Source organism: Pygoscelis adeliae, unplaced genomic scaffold, assembly GCF_000699105.1.
Source record: "Pygoscelis adeliae isolate BGI_AS28 unplaced genomic scaffold, ASM69910v1 Scaffold8, whole genome shotgun sequence".
NCBI classification, from domain to species: Eukaryota; Metazoa; Chordata; class Aves; order Sphenisciformes; family Spheniscidae; genus Pygoscelis; species Pygoscelis adeliae.
In genome coordinates this window covers 170,524-178,988 of record NW_008825260.1, presented here as the reverse complement: position 1 = coordinate 178,988, position 8,465 = coordinate 170,524, and the positions used below count along the sequence as shown (strand labels likewise).

Sequence of the window (8,465 nt, the reverse complement as noted above, 5' to 3'; positions counted from 1 at the left end):
TTATAATCACAGAAGCTCAACCATAAAAAGAACTTGAAAATTCTGTGGAAGTGCTTTCTAACAAAACAGCAGCAATTCTTTTTCTTCTGCAATACTGATTATCTCATAATTTAGAGGAAATATCAAACCATTTTCAGCAATTTTAGCACAGATATTAGGACAGTCATGACACTAATATGCATAATATCAATTATCTGCTATATATTTGTGAGATACCTATTTCTTATACCAAAATAAAACCCACAAATAAGTTTCTTTTATTAAATATTTTTACAGTGAATTTGGAAATCTGGCTTAATATCTTGTATTTCATGTTTTTCGTTTTATAAAACTCTCAGCCGCTATTCTGAAAAGGGGCTGGTTTGTTTGTTTGTTTGTTTAAAGGCACTTCCTGTCTGCCTGCGCTTATGAACTATGTACTACAATTTCCAGAACATGAACATTTGGTATCTGAAAAGATCCCTGAACAGAGTATACAATCTGAAGTATTCAGGGATATTTTATTACTTATTCCAAAGGGTCAAATGACATTAAAAGAAATCCCAGAGAGGCAGAAATGAATCACATCTATTTAACTTTCCCAAGGCTCCACCAGTTAACACTGTGATCCTCAGTACCGCTGCTTTCCAGTCACACGCTATATTGCACTCTTCACTGTCTTGAACATGGATGTTTTGCAAGGTCAAGGCCTAGAAGGCAAGAGGTGGGTGAACTCAGGCATGCTCCTCTTCAGAAGCAAGGGACAGATGAGTCTATATTGACAGTTCTCGAAAAATAACTAGTTAAATAGAAATTAAGAGATGTACTGCAGTCAAGATGGGCAACATACCCTTCCAAAGGATCGCTCCATACATAATCTCCTACCACAGGGAGAAGTAAGTACAGTGATGGCACTACCCCATGTTTAAAAGGCACGCCAGCTGTGAAAATCAACTGTAAAACAGTAACGATAGTCTTTGTAAACACAACTGCGAAACAGGGAAAGATGACACTTACTACTTACTCTCCTTAAAGACAAACAAACCAGCCCCTTTCAAAGCAGCCTTTTTTATGCCGGCACTGCAATCTAGTAAGTATATTATAAATTTGTACTTACTATTATTTTAATATATTTAGAAGGAAAGACATTTTGTCATAAATTAGATTTCTGAACTAGATTCTGCAACATCACATTGCCCAGTTTACAGGCAGTAAAGAGTAAAAATAACTGACTTCTAGTTTAACCATGGAGTATAGAATTTGAACTTATATTTAAAACCCATAAACTACAATCATTTAATGAAAAAAAAACATATATCATTGTATGATGGAAATGAGAGCATAGTTAAATCTGGCGGTTCACCTGAAGATGGAAGAGTTGCATGCATGTTAGATGTGAAGTTAAAATCAGAAAGAACGTGACACATTGAAGATATGATCTGAAATAATTAGAATGCAGTCAGTAGGACAAGTACAAGCTTTTAAACTGTGTAGATGATTGCTTTTGCCCATATACAAAGAGGAATAATCAGCCAGCAGTTCTGCATAGAAGGATCACAAACAAAAGGTGATTAAAAGACAAAGAGCATCATGCTGACATTTATTAACAGTTGATCCTGTAACAGAGCAGTGGAGCAGAGTAGACTGACCTCTTGAGGTCTCTTCCAGCCCTATTTTTAAGCATTCTTCAATGCACATATACTGCTGCTTCTTATCTATTTTCCTCTTCTCCATGTACATTAAACGTAAACTACTATACACCTTTCTTCCCCAAAATCTACCTGCTATTTTATATTTAGATTTCTGAATTTTGAACAAAATCCCAAATTTGTGTGCAAAGATAAGTATTTTAATATCAATATACTAGTATTATAATATGTGTTTTAAGTTAATTTGGCCCTTCAAGATAGGCAATCGGCAAATTTTATTTAGGTTTTTTTTTTAATAGAGTCAGTGAGAGTAATATAAAGACCTACGTCATTATCACCCATGGACCAGCAAAGACTGGGAAACTATGCAATTAACTTGTCCTGTCAGTCTCCGTTTAAATTTTTGAATCTTCCATGAATGCAATCAAATCATGGGAACAATATATATCTGTGAGCCATGGGTAGGAGACTACTGCTCTAATTCCTAGTTTAAAAGTCTAAACTAGAATCATAGAATCATTAAGGTTGGAAAAGACCTTTAAGATCATCGAGTCCAACCGTCAACCCAACACCACCATGCCCACTAAACCATGTCCCTAAGCGCCTCATCTACATGTTATTTAAACATCTCCAGGGATGGTGACTCAACCACTTCCCTGGGCAGCCTGCTCCAATGCTTGACAACCCTCTCAGTAAAGAAATTTTTCCTCATGTCCAATCTAAACCTCCCCTGGTGCAACTTGAGGCCATTTCCTCTCGTCCTATCGCTTGTTACTTGGGAAAAGAGACCAACACCCACTTCCCTACAACCTCCTTTCAGGTAGTTGTAGAGAGCAATGAGGTCTCCCCTCAGCCTCCTTTTCTCCAGGCTAAACAACCCCAGTTCCCTCAGCCGATCCTCACAGGACTTGTGCTCCAGACCCTTTACAACAGCTTCGTTGCCCTTCTCTGGACACGCTCTAACACCTCAACGTCCTTCTTGTAGTGAGGGGCCCAAAACTGAACACAGTATTCGAGGTGCGGCCTCACCAGTGCCGAGTACAGGGGCACGATCACTTCCCTAATAGTCGTATCTTTGATCAAGTCTGATAATAGGCATAAAAAAACCTCATCAGGTATTCATAATGATTTTTAAATTCCATTAATTGTTTTTTTTCACCACTGAACAGACTGAACATGTTTTGTGGCTATTCTAGGTATTTGGGGGTGGAGGGGGTGAAGGAGTTGCTATTATTCACACTAGCCAAGCTCTTACTCAGTCAACAGAAATAGACAGATAAGCTCTTCCAGAAGAGAAGACAGAGAAGCTAAATTCATCCAAATTAAGCTCCTGCTCCAAGTCATCTTTCACAAAAAATACTTTCTCTTCATGGGCTATAGTAAGTAAGCTAGCTAAATTACATGCTGTACTTGGGTAAAGTGAACATTGCCATGTATCTGTTTCTACAAACACCTTTTGTTTCTTTTTTTTTTAGTAGTATTACATATATCCAAATAAAATTTTGATTACTGTGGTCTACAGAAAGTGCTAATGCAAATAAAAATATATACCAAATGCAATGCACAACATACTCAGTGGCTGTGACATAACACACATCCCAGTCCAGTATCACTCTTAACAACTAGTAAAATGCCTGATATATATATATATAATGTACATATACTATACTATATGCAAATACCTAAGGTATGTAGCTTTTGTATGACAGAAAACACAATTTAGGGAGAGCTACTATATGATGTTAAGTATTGTTTTAAAAAACAGATTATATTTTTAAAAATTAGGAAGCCAGTACCCAATAAGTAGTAGAGGATGAAGAAGGAGGAATACAAATACTAATAGGTGCTGGTAACCTTCTATAGTCTAGCTGAGAGTCCAACAAACCAAAGAGAAAGTATCCTCTAAAAGAAAGCTCCAGGATTTATGAAGCTGCAGTTAGCCATTCAGATCTCTCATACTATGAGAGACAAACCAAAGAGATGAGACAAGTCTACCATAAATCAACAAGAAGAAACTAAGAAACAAACAAACCAACCAAATCCAGAAACAGCTCCTCAGAAAAATCTGTGCTTCAATTGTCTAGTTGAAAGCCTGCCCAAGGTAAGACGTAGGAGTAGTGCAACTATCACAGCCTTGTTTCCTAAATATATAGGGGTTTTGTGGTGCCAATTTTGGTGTCAATTAACACGTGTGCTCTGAGCAAAATGTCTTCTATTGTTGGGACATTCATGTCTTTCTTCCACACAGATCTACTGTAACTAGGAATAATTCAGCTCATACTGTAGCGTTTTTGTTTCCAAGGGGAAAGGCCCTGGAGAAAGAAACTACACGTTAGTTTTCTCCTTCTTTCCTCTATATGGCTGTTTTCTTTGAACTTAAGGAGCCTTAGCACCTTTGAGACTGTGACTGCCCAATCAAGTTTACCTGAAAATGTCCAGCACATTGAAAAGTTACTTGGGCATAAATGCATATCTATCTCTCTATATATCTATATCAACAGCATCACTACACAGGTTTCTTTCCCCAATATGAAAGATGACTGAAAATCAGGTAATTTCATATACTTCAAACTGATTCCAGCAACTTAACTCCTTTATAGCCTTTTAGACAGAAGCTGAACATGTATGATGCATTCCTGGGTCTCCATGAAGACTTGCTAACATGGCATCGTGCTTAAGGTAATTCAGGACTGCAGAGAACCAAGATCTACTGAAAATACTGCTTTAGAGTTCACCATGAATGCAAAAGGCTTTATTAAAGCCTTTAAAACAATCACAGTGGTAGAAAATACTGCATACCATTCCCCATATTTCATATTTTGTACACCTGATACAAACAGGTATACAGTATGAACTAAAGATCATAGAAGATTGAACGAGAGAATAATGTATGCTGGCATTTTAATAAGAAAAAAGAAGATATTGATGCATATGCTGTAGAACTCCCCAGTCACAGAAAGACACAGATATGGGAATGTTTAGTTTCAAAAGCAAAGCTCTGCTGAAAATTATACCCTAGAATATCTACCTGCTAAATTTGGTTCCTCTCTCTCACAGACTTTGGAACTTAGGAGTTGCCAATGCTCAGCAAGTGCATGACTTTACAAAATGAAAGCTTCAGTTTACACCCAGAATAAAAAAGGGAGATAAAAATTTAAGTTATCAGCCAATAAATTTATTGACATTGAGGTCAGTATTACTATATGCAAAAAAAACCCCTGGACTTTGCTTCCAGATATGTTGATAAGAACACTCCTGCTCACAGAATGCCAAGCCACCTTTCTCCATTTATTTCTCATCATTGTCTTCCTAAATAACTGCAGTCTCTCCTAAGTGTATCTCTTCTCATTTTATTACTGTAACACCTCTCCTAATAAAGACATATTTATCCCACTGGATCTCTTTGTGTCTAGGTCTATAGTTTTGACAAACTGTGAGGTTCCGTAAGCGTTTATTGGAGACCCCTGGAAGCAAGCAGCTCTAAGGAAAAATATACACCACAAGTCACTTGCCACCTTAAAGATTCTCAAACTCCTGCCACCTCGAAGTCTCTTTAAGAAAGATGCAGAACCTCACACAAAAATAAAGCAAGCCCGCTGCCAACTGTCGGAGCAGTTAAGAGAAGAAGTTCATAGGATGCTTAAATCCACTTTGAACTGCAAGATGGACTCACTGGAAATTCATTTTACAGAATATTATAGGAACTGTTGTAGGAAATTACATTCTAGGAAATGATAGCTAGTTGCACCAAGGAAAATATTACAGAAAAACGAAATAGCGATCAAAAAAACCAGTACATACAAATAAGTGGTACGTAAATTAGTACACAAATCAGGTACCTGAAGAGCCTAAATCCCATGAATGCACAATGTGTCATTACTATCACCTCTGAAAAATCAGAATCTCATAAATACCGAAACTAAGAAAGTGGAAAAGTCTCTATAAACACAGATATGCAGTCCCTAGCCCTCAAGTTTGGTTCAGCAAAGGTAAGCAATGAAATAGGCTATTCCATAAAAATTGCTACAAATGAAGGGTACAACCGTTAACACTTTCAGCCTAAATGCAGCTTATATACAAGAGCGAAAGGCCAAGTAAACTACCATGGTATGAAGATCGTATTAGTTTTTCCAGTAATAGTGGCCCTACCACCTGTCATCATCCTAGATGACACTTCAACCTCGAAGAGTGTATCCTCTTTGTACCAAACAATAAAGAAAATGTCAAAATTATGCAGGTGCACAAAATAAATAAAAATAGAAAGAAAAAAATATGGAAAAAGAGAAAGAACAGAGACTGCAAGTAAGAAAGGAAAGGAAAAAAAGGCAGCAACTGCTCTGAGAAGAGTTGTGAAAATAAGACAACCAATGGAAGCACAGACTAAAACCAAAATAAAATACGTTTCTGTGCTCCTAATTTTCACGCACAAACATGTGGTTCTAAAGAATGCAATCTCCACTGGAACTATTATTCAAACGTCAATTCTGTTTATGACTCAAAAGCCTACACAGTAATCGGCAGGCAAAACATTTAAAGTATTAGATATTCCATAAACGTGCATTTTACAGATCAACTAACAATGTTGTGTTTTGCACGAAGGTGTGAAATCTGCATGGCACAGACCTGTTTCCTGAGGTCACTCCATATATTCTTTAAGAGCAGTTTTACATCATTGACATAAGTTACTAAAACTCCAGGAACATTTTCCAAAAATAGATTATATTTTACTTTTTCCACGCTGTTTTACAGACTTGTGCTCTGCAAGAGCGGACAACAAGAAGCATCTTAAGGTTTACTACTCATGCCAGATTTTCCAAAAGGTTTCATATCAAAAACTAGGCACCTACGCAACCGGATTCAAACTACCTGTGAACTGCTGAACTAAGCAGGCAGAAGAATATTCAGTATGTATGAAGACAAGTGATTTTTCCCAGAAGTATTAAAACAGTCATATCTAAAATAAATACAAACCACATAACTTTAAATGTAGTGATGTCAGATTTTTCCACTCATGTCATAATTATTCAAACGGTAACACAAAGTTGTAGTAATCAGTTCTTGGCAGCTAAAGAGATTACTGCTCACATTTGCAAAATGGTATTCATCCATAATAATACCAGAAAGTTGAATAATTTTGTATACCAAAGTGCTATCATTTCTGTAGAAACTAAGAACCTTGACTTAGGTATTCATGAAATGTAATCCAAAACATATTTCCTTATCTCATGCTTCTTGATCTTAATATATCACAAATCCCTAGGTATTGTATCCTTGTTTGGTCCCCACAGAGGCAGAAGGTTGCTGTATAATCAAATCATACACTACAAGGTAGTATGATGGCATGATACACACTGTAAACACCACTAGTATCTTTCTTGGGCTACCACAGAAGAAACAAAACAGCGTTAGGGAATATCAGACCTGTAAAAAAATCCCTGGCAAATCCAGCATATAGTAAGTTATTCCAACACCAAGCTCAGTTGCCCCTTGTCTATTGTTATAATTTCTTTAACACACACACACGTACACGCCCAGCATCACTGCTCGAACAGGAAGGGTGGGTGCAGGCTGTCAAATGTGTTCCACTGCTGACTGCCCTTGCTTTCCCCTTGGTTTTTATAGCAAGGTCCAGGAGACGGTAACACAACTTGAGATACACTACTAGTCTTGAATTTCCACACGTGTTTTTCTATCATCCTGCCAACAGAACTTCATACGCTGATTTTGGAGGCATATAAATATTTAAGAAGATAACAAATCTAGCTTGATTTTGATCTAGCTGATCTTGATTAAACTCAGTTCTTAAGTACCTGAAGTTGTGCTTCATTTTCCGGCTAGTACACCAGCCGTTATACCAATGGAGTAATTTCTCTATGTTCTCTCAACCTTTTTACTGGAGTTGGGAAAGCTAACCCAAGACAAAGTGTCATCTCTCAGGAACCATGGATTTAAGAAAAGAGAACAACTGTATTTGTATAAATAATTGTATTAAAAAAAATGCTCCCATTCCTTTTTCCCCAATCTCCATTCTACCATTGATGCTCCCCCTACTTTTCAAGCTGAAACATTAGCATTCAGAATATGCAGAGCCAAGCATAAATAAAGACGTTTCTATAGGTGAAGTACAACACAGCCTACTATTAAACGAGCTGTCACTTTTAACAAGAAAAATGCTCCCTATTCTACCTTCTCCCACCCCCAGCCCAATGAGATCCCGAATCTCTCATCACCTGCTGTGTGCCTGTCACACACACAAGCCAATGGAGCCACTAAATTGCTCTGCACAGGTGCATCCCAAATAACAAGGATACTGTGTAATCCATGTCTTTCCCTGCCAGGCTGGTGCCCATGTTGCCTTTTTACAAGCCAGCTAGTTTCTCTCCCCTGCTCCAAGAGGAGTTGGAGCCTTCTGTTTTAATAAACCTCAAAACATGATGTCCTCCCAACCCCCAAGCATGGATGTGGATAAAGCCATCTTCTCACTGTTGTCCACTTCTGACAAAGGAAAAATCAAGTCCCCTCACCACAGGGGGAAAAAAAAAAAGAAAAAATCCGCCTATCCTTTCATCTAGAGCCAAGGCTCTGTGAGCCAAATCTGTCGCCCGCATCTCCCTGTCTCTGTCACAGAGAAAGAGCCAAGACCCCGATGGGGAGGAGCAAGCGCTCTTACCTTAATTATGCTGCTCCTCCGGGGGATGCCAGGTTTGCCTTCCCGTTGTTGACTGGTGGAAAATCCTTTCTCTTTGCTGCTGCTCTCCGGGCTTGCAGGAGGAGCTGATCCCGGCTCCTCGCCGGCTCCCGCTAGGGCACAGTCCCCGTTGGAGACCCGGCTGCCTG

At 38.3% G+C, this 8,465-nt stretch overlaps 1 protein-coding gene across 1 annotated transcript in view; it reads right to left on the bottom strand.

Moving 5' to 3' along the window:
* PLCL2 (phospholipase C-like 2) overlaps positions 1–8,459 on the bottom strand; it is a 105,026-nt gene extending 96,567 nt beyond the window's left edge. Inside the window, exon 1 of the mRNA XM_009329506.1 lies at positions 8,299–8,459. The gene's annotated coding sequence lies outside the window, so the exon portion shown is untranslated. The remainder of the gene's footprint in view (positions 1–8,298) is intronic.
* Between the last annotated feature and the right edge of the window lie 6 nt (positions 8,460–8,465).